Source organism: Ptychodera flava, unplaced genomic scaffold (genome assembly GCF_041260155.1).
Source record: "Ptychodera flava strain L36383 unplaced genomic scaffold, AS_Pfla_20210202 Scaffold_48__1_contigs__length_985763_pilon, whole genome shotgun sequence".
Classification (NCBI taxonomy): Eukaryota; Metazoa; Hemichordata; class Enteropneusta; family Ptychoderidae; genus Ptychodera; species Ptychodera flava.
Window position 1 is genome coordinate 441,165 of NW_027248370.1, and position 23,977 is coordinate 465,141.

The window sequence follows — 23,977 nt, forward strand, 5'->3', positions numbered from 1 at the left end:
TGTATTTTTATGATCCTCCAGTCCGTTATAAGTTTTACTTACTCATGGAATCACAAAATGTTTATTTAGTAAATCAATTGAGTAGATTTATTTATTTTGCTTTTCAAAAACGAGACAAAGTTTTGCAGATGTAAATACTTTTCCAAGATGGTATGTATGGTAATGTATTCTTTTGTATTTAAGGGCCGAAGGCCTTATATACTGAATAAATCAATCATTCATTCATTCATTCATCATTCACCTTTGAAGCCAAGAAACACTTGATAGAAACCAGCTTGTAAATAATGTCAAAGTACCACATGTTGAGAGATGTTTTACATTTTTTGTCTTTCAAATACAGGTATATTCAATGGATATGGTCCTGACGTAGACATTATTTTGTATGTGTGTGTGATCAATTGTAAGTAATTTGAAATAACATCTGTTGAGTAATCAAATTAAAGAGTGTGATGTATATTAGATTTAATGTTAAGAGAAATAAACTGCAATAACATAACATGATACAATATGTCATCGGTCTTCATCATTAATTGTTTTAAGTCTACACATGTTGACAGAGTCAATCACCTCTTCATCACAGAAGGATGTCCATCAGTCAGTTGTATTTACTCGCCTTCAACTAACAGTTCATAAATATGTAAGCAAAAGGTAAACTTTGTATCCCATCAACGTTTTGATACTCTCTGTGACAATAGAGTCAAATATTTTTTCCAGTAAGTTTGCAACAATTTATTGGGTTCGCATTTTAAAGGAACTAGTAGTATTGTGTTTTTCTATATATAAGAGATGCTATTGGCAATAGTGATATTCTTCATTATTATACACCTACGTCTGTAACCTATAGAGTTTCGTCGCAGTGTACAGTAAATTTCGGTATCAGAGGACGCGGAGTCCAATAACTTTGCCGCGGAGTACAATAACTTTAGATGTTATTGGAAGCTATTTGACCTTTGACCTCAAAACACCTTTACGCCAACACGAGGAAAAAGAAGAGGATATTTTACATTTTTTACAAAAATTTATACTTCTTAACATTCAGTACTTCACAAAGTAAATCACGGTCACGGTCCAAAACCGGTGAATTTGAGTGAAATTATGCTGCTGATGTAAATTTCTACCCGCGCGCACAGTGCAGCGCGGGGTTGAAATTTCGTTTTGTGCGCTTAGAGGACGCGCTGAACGCGTTTCCAGTTTGCTCGCGATCGCTCAGTGCAGTGCGCGAGAAGCATCCAAAAAACGCCTAAATTTCGACTTTTTTAGGTAAAGTTGGAATAAAAAGGTGTATAATAATAAGGTTATTCACAAAATACCGGGATTTATGTCCTCGTACATCGTACGCTGCGGTATTGTCCTCGACTCTACGCGTCTCGGATAATACCTCCGCTGCAAGATGTACTCGGACATAAATCCCGGTATTTTGTGAATAACCTTATATTATTTTTCAATCGTACCCCACAAACAGTTGGGGAAAATACACTTAACTGCACACTCGACTCATAAAAGACTCCGGTTTTTGTTTCGTTTCGATAGCACAACAAATTTTCAGCATTATTTTGCTCAGATTTCATTTGAACATATCAATACGCATTCTTTTTTTCAAAAAAATTTCATACAGTAATTAATCCCCTCCAGTACACTTACCTTCGTCTTTGCTCTGTCTTTCCTCACCTAAAAGATACATTACCAGGCCTAAACAAAAATTATATAAAAATGCCTATTATCCTTTGATGGAACCGTTTCAAATCTTAATTATCTCGGTATGTCAAATGTGTCTATCAGTACATGCCTCTCTAACAATAGAGCTAGTGATTCAACAGTTGTAGGTCTAAATATGTAACGACTTCTGTGTCTCTTGCAACTCTACATTTCATGTCAGATATTCCCAAAACGACTTTTAAAAAGTCAGAAACTGACCACTCAATTATACACTTGACATTTCAAATGGACACTTTCAAAATATATGTGAAAGGCATGATACAGTTTGTTCAATCAATCAAAACTAAATTATATTTTGAGTAAATTACATCTTAGATAAATATGGTCTTACATAATTTTGGAAGAAAAATGAAAAAAACCTACTAGTACTGGTCAGAGATTGCTGAATGTGAAATCCAAGGAAGCTAATGAGTCTGGTAAATTTTAACTGAGGGTTGATTAACCTGTACAGCCATTGATTTTTTTTCTTACTCCCTCTGAAGAGTATTGCTATCTGTGACAATGTAAAGCACAGTATGTGCTTTCAGAATAGCAGGGGTAAGTACATCGATATATTTCTATAATTTTAAGTGACAGATGGGATGATCTTTGTCTGCACCGTGCATTCATAGTTTTATTTAATGTCTCTTACTGTATAATGAGAAACTACGTGATTGAGTTTTTCTCAGTACCCCTGTAGCTAAATTTTTTCTGATGATAAACTGGCATGTATAATGCTCTAATATTTTTTGCAATAGAAGGTTGGATTCAGAGAGAAAAGTCAGTAGAACTTCCATGTTCTAGCCACGAACTCTACATAACAGAAACAATAAATCATCGAAGACATAATCAAAAACATTTAGTCATGCGACTATTTCACTATTCTAAAATGTCGACATACCAAGTCTTTGTAGATATGTCCTCCTCCGCTGAAATAATAAGCACTCCAAAACTTAATAATACGATAATAATATAAAATACTTTATTTCCATGGATGACATTGATAACCTGATTATGATTAATAAAATATAACCCATCAACATTTGTAAGTAATTCAGTAATGATACCTGTTTTGCATTCCCGTGTCTGATTCGTTTCACTTTTCGAACAGGCGCATGTCCGTTAGGTTATTGACGATCGAGTTTGTTTTCATTTTAAGAAACCATATGCATGGATTATGGAGAACAAACAAATCAAGTAAAAACAGTGTAATCTTATAATGATTAAACACTTTTAAAGAATATGTAAATTTCAACAATATGGTCATTTCACTACATTGCCTAATGTGTTGCTTTGTTCAGCTAAGTCTAACGGCAATATATGCTCAATGGTAATTATGTGCGCACTTTTCACTGGTCCGGGGTGTTCTGTAAGAGAGCTTGTTTTTCCGTTGCGATGTTTAACTGTTGAGTGAGGATTATACAAACAGCAACTCATATTTGAAGCTACTTGTATCGCAAAAATACACTGCAGATGTTAAAACAATCGCTTCATTGTTCAATGCTAACAACATGAAATTTTCCATAGCACCGGCGATATTAGTGCGAGATAATCGTGTCAAAACACCAAGAAAATAAATTTGAGGAAAGTAACCGGTAAAGAGTGGTTCTACTTCTTCATCAACGACATGAAAAGGGATGAATTTAACATGGGGATGTAAATGGTGTTGTGGGATTATCTGCTCAGTCGTCGCAATATCTATTTAGTGTTTTGCTTAAACCAGTAGAGTGTTATCATTGGATAATATTACCCATAAGAATATGAGAGTCTTAGCAGTTTAGGTACACAGACTTAAACTTTCACTCAAATTGTCTTCAGGCAAACTTTCAACCATTCTCTTTCAATGCAAGGAATAACAATCGGGGTCACCGTCCAACTTTTGGTTTTACAGAAGCAGCTGACCCAAAGGCCAATATTTATCAATATTTGAAATTCAAAATGGGCGCCACCCCAGTCTTAACATTACGGTTAGGAAATAAAAATCATGAGTTAAACAAAACTAAGCCGGTGAAAACGTGACTTGCTATCAAAGCCTAAAATAATCCCCCACAAGTGGTTTATCGAACCCGAATTGAAAAAGTTGGAGAGTATAATGTCTGTCCTCGAGGCGCCTTCTATCTGAAGTCAACACTATCATTACTCTTTCTCATTGTTTAAAAAACTCAAAAATCGCCGTTCGAAGTTAAAGATTAGAGAAGTGTAAATACCTCACATTTATGGATATAGAAGCCACTGTTTAGCAATAACGCTATGGGCAAGCTTGGAACTTCAGCAAAGAAATACCATGAAAACTAAATTTTAAAGTGACTATTGCTTTCAAGTTTTAAATCACTGAAAATTGACCACGATTGGAACTAATTTGGGATAATTGGATTTTCATATTTTTAAATTTCTCAAAAGTGTTAGGTGCCGTATACCTGAATGTTGCAATATTACTCATAAAACAAGAGTGTAACTTAAAAAGAAAATCAGATGACCTTACATTAACAGATTATATCGACATTACTTCACCATCCAATTATCCTAAATTAGTTCCAATCGTGTTAATTGTAACATTATGAGAGTATCAGTACATGTTCTTGCGTTTCTATTTCTGTTCATTTTCTATGTTGACTTCAATGACAAAATTGATCGTCATCTGAATCATCACATGTCAAATGCACTGATCCAACAATCTGCAGTGTCTAGATCAGCCATATTTATAGCCACATGAACACAGTAGAAACAGTTATTGATCAAGACTAAGCGCGAGAAATGTTGTTTAAGCTTCGTTCTACACTAAAGGAGATGCCATATCATCGTTGACGCAGTACTCAGCTGGAGCTCCAGAGGAAGCTTCATTGCCTTCGGAATTTACGCCTGCACCCTCTACGTTGGTGATGTCATTTCCTTGGTACTGTTGGTGTTGCTGGATCTGGGACTGTGGAGTGAGCAGCACCTGCGATTGCTGCTGCAGTGGTCCGGGTCTCTGTAATTTGTTTGGTTCAGTATGCTGTTGTCGGTTGATTTGTGGCTGCGACAGTGGTTGGTGTACATGTTGTGGTTGTCCAAACGAAGGACATAATGGCTGTTGTTGATGGTGAAACATCTGCTGGGGCCGATGCAAACAGGTACAGCCTTTTCTTTGTTGGTATTCTGGGACCTCCTGGTAATAGGGAGTGATGCAAGGTGCATAGGTACAGACCGTATCTTGTGTTGATCCGTTATGACCTGTTAGCAAAGTACATTAAATTTGTTAAAACTCTTTGAGCAAACAAATCACAACACAAAAAAGAAAAAAATATTGTCAACAGACATGATCATTTTGTATAGAAATTGTAGCAGTTTTTTTTGCACATCGTTTAGCGTGCTTTCAAGATAGATGTTTCATTTGTATAGTCATCAAGTTCTATGCCCAAATAACGTGACTTACTTTCTAAGCTTTACTATATAGCCTCACCTATTCTTTGCTGTTCATGATGGAAGTTAGACGACACGACCCATGGATTATTAATTAGCCCCATTCTTTCCATGACATCTTCCTCTTGAATGTTCCGTGTCTCATTGGGAACACCATAGGGAAACGTACCATTCAACAACTGTAAAGGAATAATATTATTCAAATAAGCATAACTGGTGACAGTCCAGGATCGATTTTTTAGATTTGGTTTAGGCTTAGTAACCAACAGATTACAATACGGTGTTTCAATCGCGTGAAAACTCACAACATATGACATCCAGTCACCTAGCGGAGAAGCAACAGCCAGAACGGCTCGGCCAATTCCCCACATTTAAAAAAGAGTTGTTCAATAACCGGGCTAAGTTGTCACAATTTCGAATGCGACCCGTCCACCTGTTGCAGAGTTCATGAAGCACTCACGCTCGTACATTCACTATAAAACATAGCACACAACACACAAATAATCTCAGTGATGGAGAGGCTGTGCAATAGTTTGAGCATGACCAAAAGTCTTTTTCGAAATCAGAGAAAATCAGTTGAGTATATGTATATAATACGACCAGTTTTCAATCGGGTTCGAACCCACAACATAAAAGATCATAAATCAATACTTGCAAGAAGTATATAGGCTAAATAACGTTTGGATTTCAAAATGAAGCATAGATTTAAGGAAACTTTTGAACAGAAAAGGTACAACGTAAAAGTAACTAAAAACGTTGAATAAAATATACATTGGACCCGGACGACATTTGATATTATCCGCTCTGAAAAAAAAATCAAACTTATGCACTTATGATAAAGACAAAGACAAATGGGGCTTCCATTGGCTCATGTAAGAAACAAAAGCAAACGTTCAACTTTAATGCGACAGTCTTCAATCCCTTTTGCTGGCATTAATACTCACTACTTTTAAGATGCCAGTCTTTCTATGAATTTGCTTTTTTTTTTTATCAGTCCATCATCCAACAATCTCGATCACTGTGATTATTTTTGTGTGTGTGCTATGTTTAGGGAGGCACCGTGGCTCAGTGGTTAGGGTAACGGCCTCAATATCAGAGGATGGTGTGTTTGAGACCGGTTAGGTCCAGAGTAATGGACTCACTCTCGGCGTTGTGCAAGTAGTGAGTATGAATGCCAGCAAAGGGATTGAGGACTGTCGCATTAAAGTTGAACGTTGCTTTTGTTAGCCGTATGTCAAAATATACTGAACAAGTTAATACAACTTTCAGAGGGCGAGTAAAGGAGTAATACTTAGAGGTTATTACCCAATATCGCCTGTTCTGTGTCGTATCAGCATGAGTGTCATTTGTGCTGCGTCAGACACGAGACGAAGTCGAGTGTATGACACAGCACAAATGACACTCATGCTGATACGACACAAGGAACAGGCGATATTGGGTAATAACCGATTTATCATATACCCATGCCCATAATTTTAGGGAATTTTTACTAATAGAACGAAAACCCTTTAATTTTGAGGCTTTACTTTATTACGCCATGCGCATAAATATCAGAATGTTTATGTGAACATGCTTCATTCATAAAGTATACGACGAAGATGTCAACATCACGCGCGACGTCGACATCGCTGCAAGTCGTCCATATCTCAATGAAACCCAAGAAGAAAGACATAGGGATACAAAAATCGCCATACAGAAGGAACATTTTAAGGTGCAATATGCTATTACAACTGTAACCGATCAAAACTGCTCACTTTAAATCTATCCTGATTTCGATCGTCGTACGCCACGGAGCGCGGAGCTCGCGCGGTGAGGGGACGCCATTTTGTTAGTTTACCTTTAGAGTTGCCATGTCAACAGTCGTCGCGCGCGCGACATCGCTGTCACGCCACGCGCTCACTACCTCTTCGGTGGAGACCGTGCACAGTGCCGGCGCCGTGCGAACGGCAGAATGTTTGCTAGAACTTGACCAAAAAAATACCATGGGAAAACATTTCAAGACTCAACGTGATATTTCCGTATTTTGCAACCAGAAATACCCGTGTTCCTCGAAGCCCTTCAAGTTTTTACGTCGGCGACATCGCTTCGCAGGCGGGGATCGGCAGCCATTTTGTTGTTTACGTTGTCACCAACAAACTGCTAATGTAGTTCGGGAAAACCCTAAAACTGATGACGTTCATCGTGCATATCTCGACGTTTACCGTGAAATATCACGGCTGATATTTTACGTTGAACGTCACTAGGATGTATATGATAACGTGTAAATAGCCAATGTCAAAAAGATCTGTGCAAGGGCCAGGAATTTAGGGATGCCCTTTAACAACTGATTTAATGTCAAGAGAACAGTAGGTCATTCTGAATAAAATGGGGCGCGGGAGCAACAACTTAATCTCAGTCTGTACAAACTTAATGGATGTGTAGTGATGTCACAAGATATTTTTGTTTCCATTAATATTGCAAAATAACTTACGCTTAGAAGTTGGTTATGGAAGACAGCTCTAAAACACAAAGCTGATGAGATTACAGCAATGACGTTTTCTGCGACGGCTACAATCATCAAGAGAGAGTCCACCGCAAGTCTTGCGCTCAGCCTCTATATGTAAATGTGAGAGAGTAGAGAAATCATTATAATAGTTCATTTGCCATTTCAGGTAATTACCAAATATTATCATGGAGAAAAAAATACTCAATATTGGATATTATTATACACCTGCGTCTGTAAGCATGGAGTTTTTGGTCGTACAGTAAGTTACGGTATCAGAAGACGCGGAGTCTAATAACTTTGACGCGGAGTACAATAGTCTAGTCAAAATAGGGTTAGACCCACCACAAATTGCAACAGAATTTTTTTCTTCAGAATGCATTTTAGAAAGGTACCCAGAACAACATATTAAAAGTTTACTCGAATCCACCTTGGGGAAATATGCCTAATTTGCATAAATCAAATATGGCGGCCAACTATCAGACAAAATAACATAATTGGCCATATATCACATGTTAAACAAGCTATTTCAGTTATTTCAAAGTCTGACACTAGTAATTTGGCTCGGGGAATCATTTTGGAGGTAAATGTTTCATATAGGCACTTCACTAATTTGCATAATTCCAATATGGCGGCCAACATTCCTACAAAATACATTTTTGGTCATATACCATGTATTAAACAAGCAATTTCAGTGATTCCAAAGTTAAAAGTATATTTCTATGGCATGAACAAACGATTTTCGAGATGCAATGATTTGCATTGGCACTTTGTTAATTTGCATAAATCCAAAATGGTGGCCGACATTCCTAAAAAGGTCATTGTCGGTCATATACCACACATTAAACAAGCTATTTCAGTGATTTTAAAGTTTTAATATTTTTCTTGTACATGAAGAAACACTTTCAGTGGTTCAATTTTCACAAAGGCCCTTTGATAATTTGCATAAATTAAATATGGCTGCCATATTAATGCCCATTTCTTAATAGCTTCTCATATAAATAAGGGTTTGATATAGATTTTATTTTTAAAATTTTGATTTTTCTATATATGATGACTGTTAATGATTGTTAGTCTTCTAAATAATATATTCTCTTTCTGAATATAACATTGGGTTCATCTGTGTACGGCATTTTTGTAATTTGTATGGGTGTTTATCACTGTGCAGTGTCAAAAAATGTAATCTGTAATGTTTACTGTTAAAAAAGACGTGTTCAACATCTTAAGTTTTTAATTTAGATTGAACCCCTTTCTTATGGATGGGCGCTCCTTTATAAGACCCCCCCCTTGATGATAGGCAAGAAGTCATTACATTTAACAGCAAAAATACAAGAAACACAACAAAGCTAAAAAAACAGAAAAATGACATGACCACGAAAAAAATGCCATAATACGCACAAATTAAAACTTAGCACTATTGCAAACAATGTCAAATTCATAAAAACTTTAAGGACACGCAAACTCACAAAAACTGAATACAGCATGCTTTAGCAAAGGCTTATAATTAATCCAAACACAGAATCCAACTATTACACAATACAAACAAGTACACCAGGAGTCGTTTTTTCCAAGTGTTATTTTTCCAGATGTACATGTTTGTATCGTGTAACAGTTGGATTCTGTTGGGCTGATGAGCTGTTTGAATTAATGATAAACCTTCGCTTAGCAGTTTTCAATTTTTGTGAGCAGCTGGTGAGTTTGCGTGTTGATCAAGTTTTTAAGAGTCTGACATTGTTTGGCAACATCGCTAAGTTTTCATTTGTCTGTATTGTGTCATTTGTATTTTTTGATCACACTATTTTTTGTTTCTCCATTTTTATTATCTTTGTTGTGTTTATTTTTATTGTATTTTTGCTGTTATATGTGATGAATTCTTGCCTATCATCTTGGGGGATGTACAAAGTTGCACTCGTCCATAAGAAGGGGGCTCAGTCTAAATTGAAAACTAAGGATTTTGCACACGACTTTTTTAAAACAGTAAACATTAAAGATTACATGTTTTGACACTGTAGACTATAAAACATCTATAAAAATCACAAATAATGCCGTACACAGATGAATCTAATGTTATATTCAGAGAGAGAGATTATTATTAGATGACTAACAATCATTAACGGTTGTCATATATAGAAAAATCACAAAATAATTAAAATTGCATGACTCTCTTACATCTCAATAGTAAAAGCTCATCAACATATACGTATTTTAATCCGTTCGGATGTCAGATAATTTTGTAGTTTTACCAAATTCACTTTAACACTCTTTTCAAAATACAATATATTAATGGAGCATGTTAACAAATTCAGGTATCATAGACACCTAGTAAAATAAACTTTTATTCTTAAATGGATCGTTATTGTAAGTAAATTTACAGTATATTTTCCACATTTTAAAAATAATTGTTCAAGGACATAAGATGGAGCTGCACGTTGCCAACACACTTTTTTTCAAAGGAATATTTCTTGTCTAAGATGACAAGGAAACCCATAGAAACTACTTTGTAAAATGTAATACTTCACTTGAAACACGAGTATATGTAGAAAAAACGGCAATTTTATTTTTCATTATCTATCCTCATTCTAATATGGCATGGGTTGAAAGACTGACATTCAAAAAAGTGCTTAAAATCATGATTAGCAAAATAAAAATGCCTCTTATTCAAAATGTAAGAATTTTATGGCAAAACAAAATAGTTGTTTTGTTATATAGCATTTAAAGAACATAAAGTGAAAATGTCAGAAAGTTTGACCCAGCCAGACTGGAGTTAAATGCTTTGGAAATCTTGAAATTGGGATAAAAGGGAAGCAGGAAATCGGGTGAATACATTTGTATACATTAACACTTCTACATCATGCAACTTACGACTGCTTGCCAAGCTAGAAGGTAGACCTCACCAATTTTTAATCTTGGGTTAACAAATTAATCAAAATTTGATGAATATTTGCAATTTTCGTTTGGAGCACAATACGCTTTGTTGGGTGCAGTACCTTCTTAACAGTTTTTTTTCATGATACTCCTATTATTGCTAAAAACTCTACCAGAACCCTATTTATATTAGAAGCTATTTGGGTATTAATTTGGTAGCCATATTTAAGTTGTGAATGTTATCAAAGTGTCTTTTAAAAACATTGAACCGCTAAAGGTGATACTTTATGCTCAAGAAATTTATTTAAACTTAAAAAACGGCTGATTGTTTAATACGTGATATATGACAGAAAATGTCTTTTGTAGGTATATTGGTCGCCCTATTGGATTCATGCAAATTAACAAAATGCAAAAGCAAATCATTGCAAGCCAAAAATCGTTTTTACATGCAAACGCAATACACTTTTAACTTTGAAATCGTAGAAACAGCTTGTTTAACCCTTTGACTGCTGTAATTTTTACATCAAAATTTTAATGCAATATTTTTACCAATTTCTGTGAATTTTTCTGTACTTTTTTTCATAATTTTGGACCAAATTGATATCATTTTATCATCAAGTACAGTTTTTTATCAAAATTTTGGCAAATAGCAGAAAAATGACTGCAGTACGTCATTTTATAAAGTTGACAAAAATAGGCGCTCAAAGGTTAATACGTGGTATGTGACAGAAAATGTCCTTTGTAGGTATGTTGGCCACCCTATTTGATTTATGCAAATTAGGGAGTACCTATGCAAATCATTGAATCTTGAAAATCTTTTGTCTATGCCAAAGAAATACACTTTTAATTTTGAAATCACAGAAATAGCTTGTTTAACCCTTAGACTGCTGTACTTTTTTGACCAAAATTTTATGCAATATTTTACCAATTTCTGTTAACTTTTCTGTCCGTTTTTTTCTTAATTTTTGGCCAAATGGATAACATTTTTCATCAGCAACAGTTTTTTATCAAAATGTTAGCAAAATAGCTGATAAAATGACTGTGGTTCATTTTATAAAGTTAACAAAAATAGACCGGCACTCAAAGTGTTAATACGTGGTATATGACAGAAAATGTCCTTTGTAGGTATGTTGACCACCATATTGGATGTATGCAAATTAACGGAGTACCTATGGAAATCATTGCATCTCAAAAATCGTTTGTCCATGCCAAACAAATATACTTTTAACTTTGAAATCACTGAAATAGCTTGTTTAATACGTGGTATATGACCAAAAATGTATTTTGTATGAATGCTGGCCGCCATATTGGAATTATGCAAATTAGTGAAGTGCCTTTATGAAACATTATGCCTCCAAAATGATTCCCTGAGCCAAATAACTAGTGTAAGACTTTGAAATCACTGAAATAGCTTGTTTAACATGTGATATATGGCCAATTATGTTATTTTGTCGGATAGTTGGGCGCCATATTTGATTTATGCAAATTAGGCATATTTCCCCAGGGTGGATTCGAGTAAACTTTTAATATGTTGTTCTGGGTACCTCTCTAAAATGCATTCTGAAGAAAAAAATTCTGTTGCAATTGTGGTGGGTTAGGTGCCAAAATCTCGTAGATTGACTGGACTACAATATATTTAGGTGTTATTGGACGCTATTTGACCTTTGACCTCAAATCACTTTAACGTCAACACGGAGAAAGAGAAGAGAAAGTTTCACATTTTTTACAAAAATATATACGTCTTAGCAGTCATTACTTCCAAAATCAAATCGTGGTCAGTCCAAAACCTATGAATTCGAGTGAAATTATGCTGCTGACGTACAATTTCTACCGTGTGCAATGCACAGCGCGGGTTGAAATTTCGTTCTGCGCGCTTAGCGGACACGCTCAACTAGTTCCCAGTCAACTCGCGATCGCTCAGTATAGTGAGCGACGAACATCGAAACGACGCCTTAATTTCGACTTTTTTTCTGGTGAAGTTGGACTAAAAAGTGTATAATAATAAGGTTATTCCCCAAATACCAGGATTTATGTCCTCGTACATCGTACGCTTCGGTATGGTCCTCGACGCTACGCGTCTCGGACAATACCTCCACTGCACGCTGTACTCGGACATAAATCCCGGTATTTGGGGAGTAACCTTATATCATCAACACAATGAGTTAACGTTCGATAAGATATCCATGTAAAACGGACAAAGATTTTTTTTATTTTTTAATTCTTAAATCTTTGAAAGGAAAGCAACATATTTTAAGTTAGTGCAATTACAGGTACAGTTGAATTTTTAAGTATAGAAACGTCATGACAAATAAACTCCCACATTACGCTATTGTACTCATATTTACAAATGTTTTGATATGCATACACCTGACAGTGCGTCGTTAAATATGATAGTGTAACTTCACAAACTGTATGTACAACAAATTGTAACTTGCATTGTTTCCTATCGACAGACACGCGCATCTTATGGCTGTCAAATTAATTGCCATTAATTTACAAGAAGTGGTAGTCGTTGTAAAAAGTCCCGACGTGTTACAACAAAAGATTTACAAAAAGTAGCATTGCATATACATTGTGAAGTTGCTCCTATGTTCGGTGATGTCGTGTATCGAACGCTATGTTGATTCCACATTACTGACATGGTAGGAATTCACAACGGGCGCATTTGGAATCGCAAAGCGTTAAAGGCATGCCCACTCGCTATAGCTATTTGAATTAAGATACTTCTGATAAGACATAACATAACTTGTCTTTATTTGATTTCTGGTCTGGTTTTAATTTTAGTCCTTTGGGCCTTTGGCCCAAAGTACAATGTGATGACGCGGCCTCTGTTGTTGTATACAGTGGGCCGTGTAACCTCCACAAATGTAATAATCTCCACAAATGTAATATCAACCACAATTGTGATAAAATGCACCCATAAATGTAATATCGCCCATAAATGTAACAAAAATCAACCATAAATGTAATAAAAACGACCAACCACAAATGTAATAAATGGTAACCATAAATGTAAAAAAAAAAATCACCCATAAGTGTCATACTTATCAACCATAAATGTAATAAATCTATTTTGTCGTTGCAATTGAGGAATTAGCCCTTAATATTGATCTATGTAATAAGGAAAGCAACTCCACACATTATTCATTTCTTAATTGTGTGCGTTTAGTGTGTTTTGCATATTTGAAAGTGTATTTTACGTTTCCCTGTTTTGTGTACAGAACTGATTGGCCATGGCTAGGACACAGCTGTAATCTGAACGTCAGTGCAGTCCCTACTCCAGAGTGGGGAAGACTGTAAAACACTACGATCCTTTAACGCCGTTTTTTCGAAAAATTGCCGCCCTTTCTTAATCGGTCGCCTCAAATTCGTCTTCAGTGGATAAATTGTGTTGAATAATCGATAGATTGTCTGTATTCGTATGTTGTCCCATTTGAAGTTTGTTCCTTCACTAGGGATGCCAGGATGTCTAATTTTGTTCTACTGTGTTCAAGGTAGTGTTCGTATTGTTTTTACCAGATTGAAATATAAATATATGTTCTCGTCAACATGTTTTGTGTCGTAAGTTTCTGTTATAAGGTTGTATATTTCTCTGTTATTTGTTCTGAGTCATCTGTCATAATTTTTGTGTGGCATCACTTATTGACGAGTTATTTTGACTCAATCCTATTATGTAATTATCTGTGTCTAGAACTGATGTTCAACTTCCGTTATCCAACGGTTTGACCAGTACCTCGCCGTTTTTGATAGTGTTCTCAATGTATTCTATTCTGTGTTTGGGAAAGGAAACCTATAGTTTCAGGAAAGTATGCAATAACATTACACTAGTCTTATTAAAATTATTATTTACTCAGGGCCTTGATAAACAAACGATCACATATGCAAGTTCAAGTTTATTACATTTATGGTTGAGTTTTATTACATTTATGGTTGATTTTATTACAATTGTGGTTGTCGGGTTGTTACATTAATTGTTGACTATTATATTACATTTGTGGTTGATTTTATTACAATTGTGATTGATATTACATTTGTGGAGATTATTACATTTGTGGAGGTTACAGGCCGTATGCCGTGGACGCAGGTATCTCAGAAACGCTTCAGTAACTTTTTTCTGAAATTTGGTCTGGTGGTCACTTGGGCATGTATCTCAAACAATCTTTTTTCTTTTTTGATTGAATCATTTTAAAGTCACTTTTTGTGAAAACCACTATTTTCAATTTTTACTCAAAACTACTGATTTGATTATTGTGATGTTTGGCATGGGTGTTCGTATAATTGAAATGCCGTCAGAAATGTTCAAAATTTGGTGATACATGCCTTGTATTATTTTTAAACAATATTTTTATCCATTTTTATTTTATATTTACTTGATTTTGACTCACTTTCGCTAAAGCTACCGTTTGCGCATGCGCACAACTGTAGGACAAAATCTGAGTTGAAGAATCGAAACGGACGCCATCTTGTTTCTCGGTCGGGGCATATTTTTTACGTTGTAAACGTTTCACTGTGTATTTCAATATGTTCTATAGTTATGAAGTTGACAGTGATGCACTTTTGATGCTGTCGTATATTTTTTGGTACGAAAGGCGCCTTTGATCCACTGAAGAATGATGGCCTCCGTAGGCGATAAACACCGGTACCGGCAGGCATATCAGTTCTACTGAGGAAGTAATCCACTGGCCCGTATAGGTCAGGGGCTCACTTAGGGGAGAACCACTTGATTTCTGGGGGGTATGGAGGATTTTGAGAAAAAAAGTGTCACCAGGTGAAATAAAAGAAAAAATTAAGCCTGTAAAGGCTTGAGAAAAAAAATTCTCATAACAGACAGAAGTAAAAAAGGAATTGTCACAATGCACTTGAAATGAGCAAAATTTTGGAAACTTCATTCTCATGTATTCTTTGCTGGCATGCTGCCATAGGCAGTGCAAATGTTTTTACCACAAGCAATTCTTATGTGTTTTTTTTCCAGCACTTATGATATAAGCATTCACTACTTTACACCTCAGTGCACTCGATGTTTTCCTTCTCTTTTCTGACCCAAGAAATCATATTTCAGGACTTCTGTTGCAATATCTCAATGGCATAGGCAATATCTAGATGGGACTATTTGACTTCTGTAAATTGTGAAAATTTAAAACACAAGACAGGAGTCAATAAACTAGTGTTAAAACCAATATATTATTCTCTCAATATAAATATGTTAGAAAGATTACAAGTTGACAATGACAAATTGAGGAACAACAAATATAATGAAATACAATGTGTGAGCCTTGTTTCTCTGACCACAAAAAAATAACATCTCCCCTGAGAACTTAAAAAGGAATTGACTGTTTTAAAGAAAAGCAGGAATAGTACTGATCACTGTTGATTTGCCAAAAAAGTGTTCTATAATTTAAAGTTATATATATACTAGGCTATATACTGGAATGTAAAATGAATACATGAAACCATCCTGTGATATGTGAAACACTGGCTTAAATTTGAAAAATTGCACTGCTACTCCATTTGAAAAAAAAATTGATGCAGGTCTGACAGTAGAAATAAAAAAATGCTGTCTCTCTGACAAAAAAAAGTTCCCATACCCTCTTCCTGCATACACCCCCCCCGAAATCAAATGGGTCTCCCCTTAATATTCGCATGCGCATATAACAAGTTAGCGTTGTTTTTCAAGGACTTTGAAAAATCAAACCGACGCCATCTTGTTTCTCGGTCCGGCGCGAATTTTGACGTTTTAAAGTTTTTAGCGTGTATTTGATGATGTTTTGTAAATATAAATTCACAGTGATGGTACTTTTGTTGCTGTCATGTATTTTTTGGCACAAAACGCTCCTTCGATAGACTGAAGAATGATGGCCTCCGTACTCAGTACTCACCCGGTACCGGCGAATCCATTGCTTTAGCGAGGCAATCCCACCGGCGGCCCGTACTAATAGCTGGGTGAGAGCGAGGGAACGCTCTCTCCTTCTACCTCCATGTCATAACAAACTAGCATCGTTTTATGTTGATGTACTGTCCTTTCGACACAGCGATAACTTTTAGTTTTCTGTTGCTTATTTTGGGTAATTTCGTCAGTTGTGCATTGATTTTGACATCATTGTTGACTTCGATCACTAAAGACAGTGTGTGCTTATGTTGACCGATTTACAAAGGAAGTACGCGCACTTCAGAATCACGGCATAATCCGACATGGTAATTTGGCATGATCATCAGATCATACATGATCCGAGATTGCACTTTAGCACGGTCATGATAACTAATGTGGTTTGTTTCACTGTTGTTTAATACCTATATTTCCACTAAAAGACCATTAGAATTTCCTCCTGGCTACTTGAAATCGTGCACTGGCATGCATGTACTAGTTGTCAACATCACTATGCTTGAAATTTTAGTAGACTCTTACTATGAATATATCGACTGTCAGTGCATGTTGCATATGTGTGCAAGTCATTCCGTATCATATCAAAAAATGTAGTATTGCGACGTTTGAGCTGCCAGAAGCCAGAATTTACAGTTTACGAGAAAGTTATCTTACATGTAAAACTCAGTTCTACTGTGAACAAAATGCAAGCTATGTTGTATAACTATCGTGAATAGCATAATATTTTGTACCGACAAACTGTGGTCAGGATGATACTGTCCAATTTTAATATTTGTCTCCTGGCACACACCAGATACTCATGACTGTAAACAACATTGCCATATAATTGTATATTCAGTTTTTATATTTAGTTTGCTTTTCACCATATTGTATGTCCTTCCCTGCACTACGTAATTCAAAATTAAATATTGTTTTTGGCCTATACATACTTGAGGGGTAAGTTTATTTAGTCTCATACATTAAAGATGCACTGTTGACCTACAGAGTCCAAACTTTTTATCATTGTATTGTAGATAGGTGTACACTCCAAATACTAAGTACAAGTGTGGTGAGTGTAACAAGAAAATGTTTTTTAGTCAATGGCCCAAATGTATTTTCTATTTGATGGACAATAAATACATGTGTAATCAATGCCAACAATCCAGTTTAAGTAATTTGATTTAGATTAGCCATTGTCCATTATACTAAAATAGTTTGTGGCTAAATTTTCTCCCCTTCTGTATTATATAAGTTCACCGTTTCCTGTTTTAGATATTGTTGATCCTATTGAGTCCCATCTCTTATTCTTAATTCACTTTCACACATATCAAGGCTGTTGATACTTAGAATCCACACTTGAACTTATGCTGGAGCAGTAACCAACCAGTTCAAATAACTTTCATTTATGTCCAAACAATTAGACGTTTTGCCAAATTTCACATTTATAGCAAATAATAAACAGTAAGAAGGTACAAGGGACGTCGGTGCCCTAGGGCCCCATGTTTACTATCTCCATTACTTTACTTGCGATGAAGTAAAGCCTATTTCTCTCTCTTTTTTCATTATGATTTTAATGAATTATATACAGAGCAAAGGCAATAATTATGATAAATTATAAGACGTCAGTTCTTAGCTCTAAGTCACGGTAAAGTCGAGTACTGGAGAAAATTATAATGCCTCGGGATGATTTCCGCTGTTGTCTCGTATTGAGGCCACTTTTCAAGACTTGTCGATGTGCAGCAGGGTTGTCACTAGATCCCATATACATGTAGGTGTGTACACGTCGGTTTGTGAAACTACTTACATAAAAGTAATGATCCTCGGATATCATTTGTACGCTCGTGTGCAAAAGTACAGGCGCAAACAGAGATGCTGACACTGCCGAAAGAATCATTGACGCTATAATCTGCAATGATGAATAAAAGGATGTCAGTTGTTGAAGATTATTCCTCTTTGGTTAAAATATAATAAATACATGACATAGGTCGCTGACAAAGTATTATTTTACATCGCCACTGCAACTTGACGATATTTCGTATAGATTTTGATCCAGAGTGAATTTCGTTTAATTCACACATTCTAAAAGTAGAGTTAGCAGACTCGACGGACCGCACAGATTGAGTAATACCGAATCTATGTAAAAAATGCATTCATTACCATCTTTCCATTATCCGTCACCTGACCGATAACAGGCAACGTTTTCATTTAACGTCGTAAAATATCCACAAAACACCAGATTTTAAAAGGGCTGACCCGGAAACAAAGAAATCTGCTGTAAATTTGGAAATTCAGTACTGTAATGATGGATTTCATAAAAATTTAATCAACTAGCCTTAATGGTAAGTAAACCTATTTGTTTGGTTGTTTTATTGATGTTTTTAGGGAAGCATTTCTATTATTAGGATAACTTACCAATCCGTTAGCCTTTATCAATGCAGCTAAAAGTCCAAATACACCGCTGACCAAGAACTGGAAATATCAAAGGATTTATTAGCCACTATTAATAAGAACATTACCAAACTCATTCCTTCTCCTTACGCTCCCCTTAAAATTAGAGGAGTACAAAAATTGAGCTCTATGATTCATTTATTTTATTTGAATTGATTTCCCTGAAAATTGTTCCAGCGCATTGTATATCTCCATATTGGCTCCATGGTCATATATTCATGTTGCAAAATAACTTAAAGTTACATGAATACACGCCCTGTGATAATATTCAATACTCGAAAGGAAAGTACATTATTTTCATCCCCTATAATAACTCCATTGCCGTCATACTATAAACATGTGCATATCGGACATAAGTATTAAAAATAATTATCTTTACATTGTTTTCCTAAGCAACTTTTAAATAGGTCTTTCATTAGGAATAGAAATACAATCACCATGCACAGATATTGACAGACATTTGCCAGTGGAAGTACATCTATTCTCTCTTTGCTCCAAGGGAGAGTATTTTGTTTGCTAAATACATAACGACAAGACGGAAATTTAATATTCTCAGCAAGTTTAAAAATGAGTCCAAATTATCTATAGGAAAGCAAAGCATTACAAGATTGTGTGGCGTCAAGAATCGCGCGTATTTTTTCTTTGCATGACATTAAGATAAAAATGCATCACTTACAAATGCGCCACACCATATTCCACAAGCGATTGTTGAATCAAAACATCCAATAAATATTGCTGTTATTCCCAAAGCCACGGCAATACCACCTAGAAGAAGTTGACACAAACTAAGCCCAGTGATGGTTCGTTTGGCAAAGCCTGGTCTTGTACCATTTCTTATTGTCGGCTGCAATTGCTGACTTAGAGATGTGTATGATTGCAGCCCTTGTACCTGCGGCTGGCTTGGTTCATCCCGCTGTGGTTGCATTATAACGAATACTCTGACATATAAAGGTGTTAAAAACCGAAACAGATTATCATATGCTGTTCAAAACGCAGTAGTCAATCTAATTTTTGCACGCAATTAAATTGGTATTATTACACCTCACGTATTATCCCGGTACTGTGATTTGCTGAGCCTCACTCACGTGATATAAGTGATAGAACATATAAGGTGATATAGCCCTGTCGCGTGCTCTGATATAGCCCTGTCGCGTGCACTGATGTAGCCCGCTACACGTTCTAGAATACCGCGCGTCGTTTCTGCGCGTCCCACATCATTGCGTACATTTGCTTGGTATTTTCTGTGAAGCAATAGCTTTTGAAAAGGTACAAGAAAAAGCTAGACCTGAAGTACTCGACGACGTTTAGTACATTAAATGAGAAAATCTTTAACAACTCTATCTTCGCTTTTAGACGTTAATTTAAGTTGACCTTCAACTTCATGTAGCATTGCGATCGAGCAAAAAATATAACGTTTCACTGTGGACAGTCTCGATCGACAATTGACTGCATTCTAAGCAAAGTTTCGAAAACAAAAGTGTTTTTTTCGGTGTAATAAAATTAATAACACACGCCAGCACGGGCAAGATCACGATTTGTTGCCTACCCAAGGGATGGTGCTCATGACGGTAATATTGATTATGCCCGAGCCGAAGGCATGTGTTATTATTTAAATATAGCCCGTGTGTATAACATAGTTTTTAAGGTTATCATCTTGATTGTATGACCATAAACAAATTACGGCGAAAAAAGTGACCGTGTTTTTCCTTGTCGCCGAACAACTACAGAAGTTCGGTTCATGTAGCTGTGAATGCAATACAACTTATACTCTGAGAAAAGTGCTAAAAAAAGATAGATTATCACATCCCGTTCGAAAGACACTAAGTATTCCATCCAAGTTTTGCACAAAGAAGGTAATTACAAATTAGCGATTTATCTAACTTAACATTGATTATGATTAAGTAATAATGCAAAGACAAGATCACGATTTGTTTTAATGAATGTGATGTTGTTGAGATTTAATCAGTTTTGCCGTCATAAACACCGCACAGATACGATCTTGCCTGTGCTATCATGTGTATTTATTGAACCTTCAGTTTTATAAGGGTTAGGTGGAGGAGGGAATAGAAAAGAGTGGATATTATGCAAACCTGCAGATAGAGAGTGCCTTGTTTTGCAAATTTAGCCTGGGATTCATTATTTGATATTTCCAATTTGTTTAAAGAATTTAGAAATGTTTACAATAAAATAAATTATAATAGCTATACCACAATATGTAAATTTTTATATCTAGTAAGTTTAATGACTAAAAGTGTACTTAATAAATGGCACAGATTGCACTCTCCTGGTGTGAATAATTTATCTAATTATCCATATAATATATACAGTGTATATGATATGCCATGTATATATATACATTCGCCCACATCCCAAGCAAAAGCTAATAAGGCTAAAAGTACACGTATGATGCTCGACGTATTACATATCTAACTTCAAATGTAAATATACTTGACTAGAGAACTATGATTAACATTGAATTCGTTTTACAAGACATTTTTATATAATGTCATTCAAAATAAGAATTTACCACCTTAATTTGTGCATTGAAATCTGCTTCATTATTGATTTGAATGTACTTGACTATGTTAGGGTAGTTAGAACTTTATATGTGTGCAAAAAATATGATATTGAAATTTTACACAGGCATCTCTTTGGAAAGCGAACAACGATTTTTCCAAATCAATATAAAATTAGTTATATCTTTGCATCAATATATGCTTGGTTGTTGGTATGAATGTACTTCACTAAATCAGAGTGGTTAGAAGTGCATATGTGTACCAACAAATATGATCTTTGAATTTCACAATAAAATAGTCTGTTCACTACAAATAAGGGTGCAAATAGCATATATCCATATCCTTGGACTGCTAGACTGTGCTCGACAAGGGCTAACTACAAAAAGTGGAATTCGTTTGCAAGAACAAGACCTAATATATTGTAATACGGAAAATTAGGTCAAATCCCAATTAATGATTAACAATGATAGTGGCATAAACGAATGGATCTGAACTTAGGTAAACACGGAAGTCTATAGTGCAAAAATGTTATAGGATGTACAGTCACGCATTGAAATTTGAAGTCTCGGAGTTGGATAGTATGGTGTTTTATAAAGCGCATACGGGGTCACATTTTAGATAGGGCCATGCTATTAGTGCAAGATGCGAGGTATAATGATATTCAAATATGCAGATTACATTAATGAGCATTGTTTCGGTATTAAAATTCTATGCTAATGGCCCTTAATCAATGCGGAATATTCATGTACCTCGATTCTTGCATTGTATAAAATACACTTTAATCAAGAGTCATTGGGCACCCATGAATCTTTCTATATGTCCATCACCATAAATTGATGGTGCGATTATGTTTAATACGGAAGATAATATTGTCTATAGCTGATTTCATGCTGTTACTATTATACTAACGTTAAATTCACCTGCTGGATTTAAGCTATGGCTAAACGAAAAATACGCAACAAATGCATCACAGCCCACTCAACGGGAGAAGAATTCTTTGATCCCATAGATTTAGCAAATAAGTTACGAAGTATTGCGTAAATAACATTTCATTGACGGTAACAACATTATATATTAATTGAAATAGCATACAATTACCAATAATTACACCTTGGCTGTGGAGCACGTTGAAGTACATAGCACTGTGATATCTTACTTTCGATAATGTGATTCTGTAAACTCTAATCTAATATCGTATCCATCGCTTAATTTTTTCATGAAACTGCATAGGGAATAAATAAGCCACAACCCGTCTCATCGCCATCAGTTAGCCTAACCCAATTATATCAATGGTCAGTGTGAACCTGCTTACAGTGAATAGGAGTGACAAGTTAAGGTTAATGAAAAGTTTGATGACCACAGGTATGCCTAAAGACACGTTAAAGGGATCGAAATGAAAGATGATCGAATGACCCATGCTTGAACCTTATTCATCACCTACTTTTCACTACTAGTCCGATTTATGTATACAGGCAGGGTACAAAAGTTAAACATTAAAAATTACGTGCTTACACAAGTTCAATAGATGAAATCTGTCAAAGATAGCTTCTAGCTTTTTCTCATATAGATAAAAGAAAACTTCAGCCTTTGGAGCAAAGGTGACACCAGTATTATTGACTTATGATTAGGTATCAGTAAGGTTGTGGTGGGCAAAACTTTACCCTACTGGCGTCGCACCAACAGACACATTCAAGCACCCTTGAACAAATAACGTACATTGACACGTATCTGTTCCAATGTAATATTACCACGTAGACCTTTGCTCTTTAAGATCAGATTAACCATTAACAAAGCATTATTTTTTCTCCGCTAGATATTTTAAATATGTCATATTGGTAAGGCAAAACTGTAATAATGTCCATTTTATATTATCGAGTTTTTTGGACCTTTCCCTTCATAATAGGTCTTGTTAACTTATCATTTAACTTCGGCTTTTCATGCCTAGCAAATTAATGAGCGCCGTTCGAACTTCAACAGTGTCTCTATGGCTCACGATCACATGGCAATGAAATGTGTGTAAATCAATGCACAAGTTTAGATAAATGGAATGTATCATTTACATATTATGATTCTCTAGTATCTGTAGATAACACTATCGCAGCATCAATGTGACCTACCTGGCTGATATGACTCACGCAATGTCAAGTCTTCCTTCTGTCCCTCTACGGTCAGCGCTAAAATGGATGACGTCAGAAGTATCTCTATCTCAACGAAAAATGTTAGGAATTGCGAACCCTTATGAACATGTAAGTTTCCGTTTCCTACGTTGCAACGTAACTAGTAAATCAGTAAGTGAATAAAAACTTTGCGGAGATTGACCAAATCCGCCATCCTTGCTATTCACTCGAACTTGAAATCATTTGTTTGATATTCTTCCTATGAGAAGTTCAGGGCACAAACTTGTCTTTCAGACAGTACTGCTTTACTGCAAGTATGATGCCCAACTCTAAACCGTCCATTAATGAGTGACACGATCCTAGAATATAACTTTGTTCACAAAGTTAAGAAAATATCTCGCATTGCGAGTTCTGAACAAAGCTTGATCACCCGCCACTTTTGACTATTCCTGAACCAAACATACAGCTTGCAAGTAAACAAATTAACAAGCAAAATAAACACTGCCCTTGCACTACATGCGATATTGCTGACATGAAAATTTGGAGGGTTCCAAAGTGCGTGCTTTACGTGACAGTATGACATCGTGTGCAAGAC

General features: G+C 35.6%; 1 long non-coding RNA gene across 1 annotated transcript; it reads right to left on the reverse strand.

Annotated features, from left to right (window-relative positions):
* Positions 1-18,137: 18,137 nt before the first annotated feature.
* On the reverse strand, positions 18,138-23,749 carry LOC139128288 (uncharacterized). The gene is made up of 4 exons (XR_011551247.1): positions 23,383-23,749; positions 19,426-19,687; positions 18,714-18,770; positions 18,138-18,207 (listed from the first exon to the last, which is right to left on the reverse strand). It is a non-coding gene; the product is annotated as an uncharacterized lncRNA (long non-coding RNA).
* Positions 23,750-23,977: the final 228 nt, after the last annotated feature.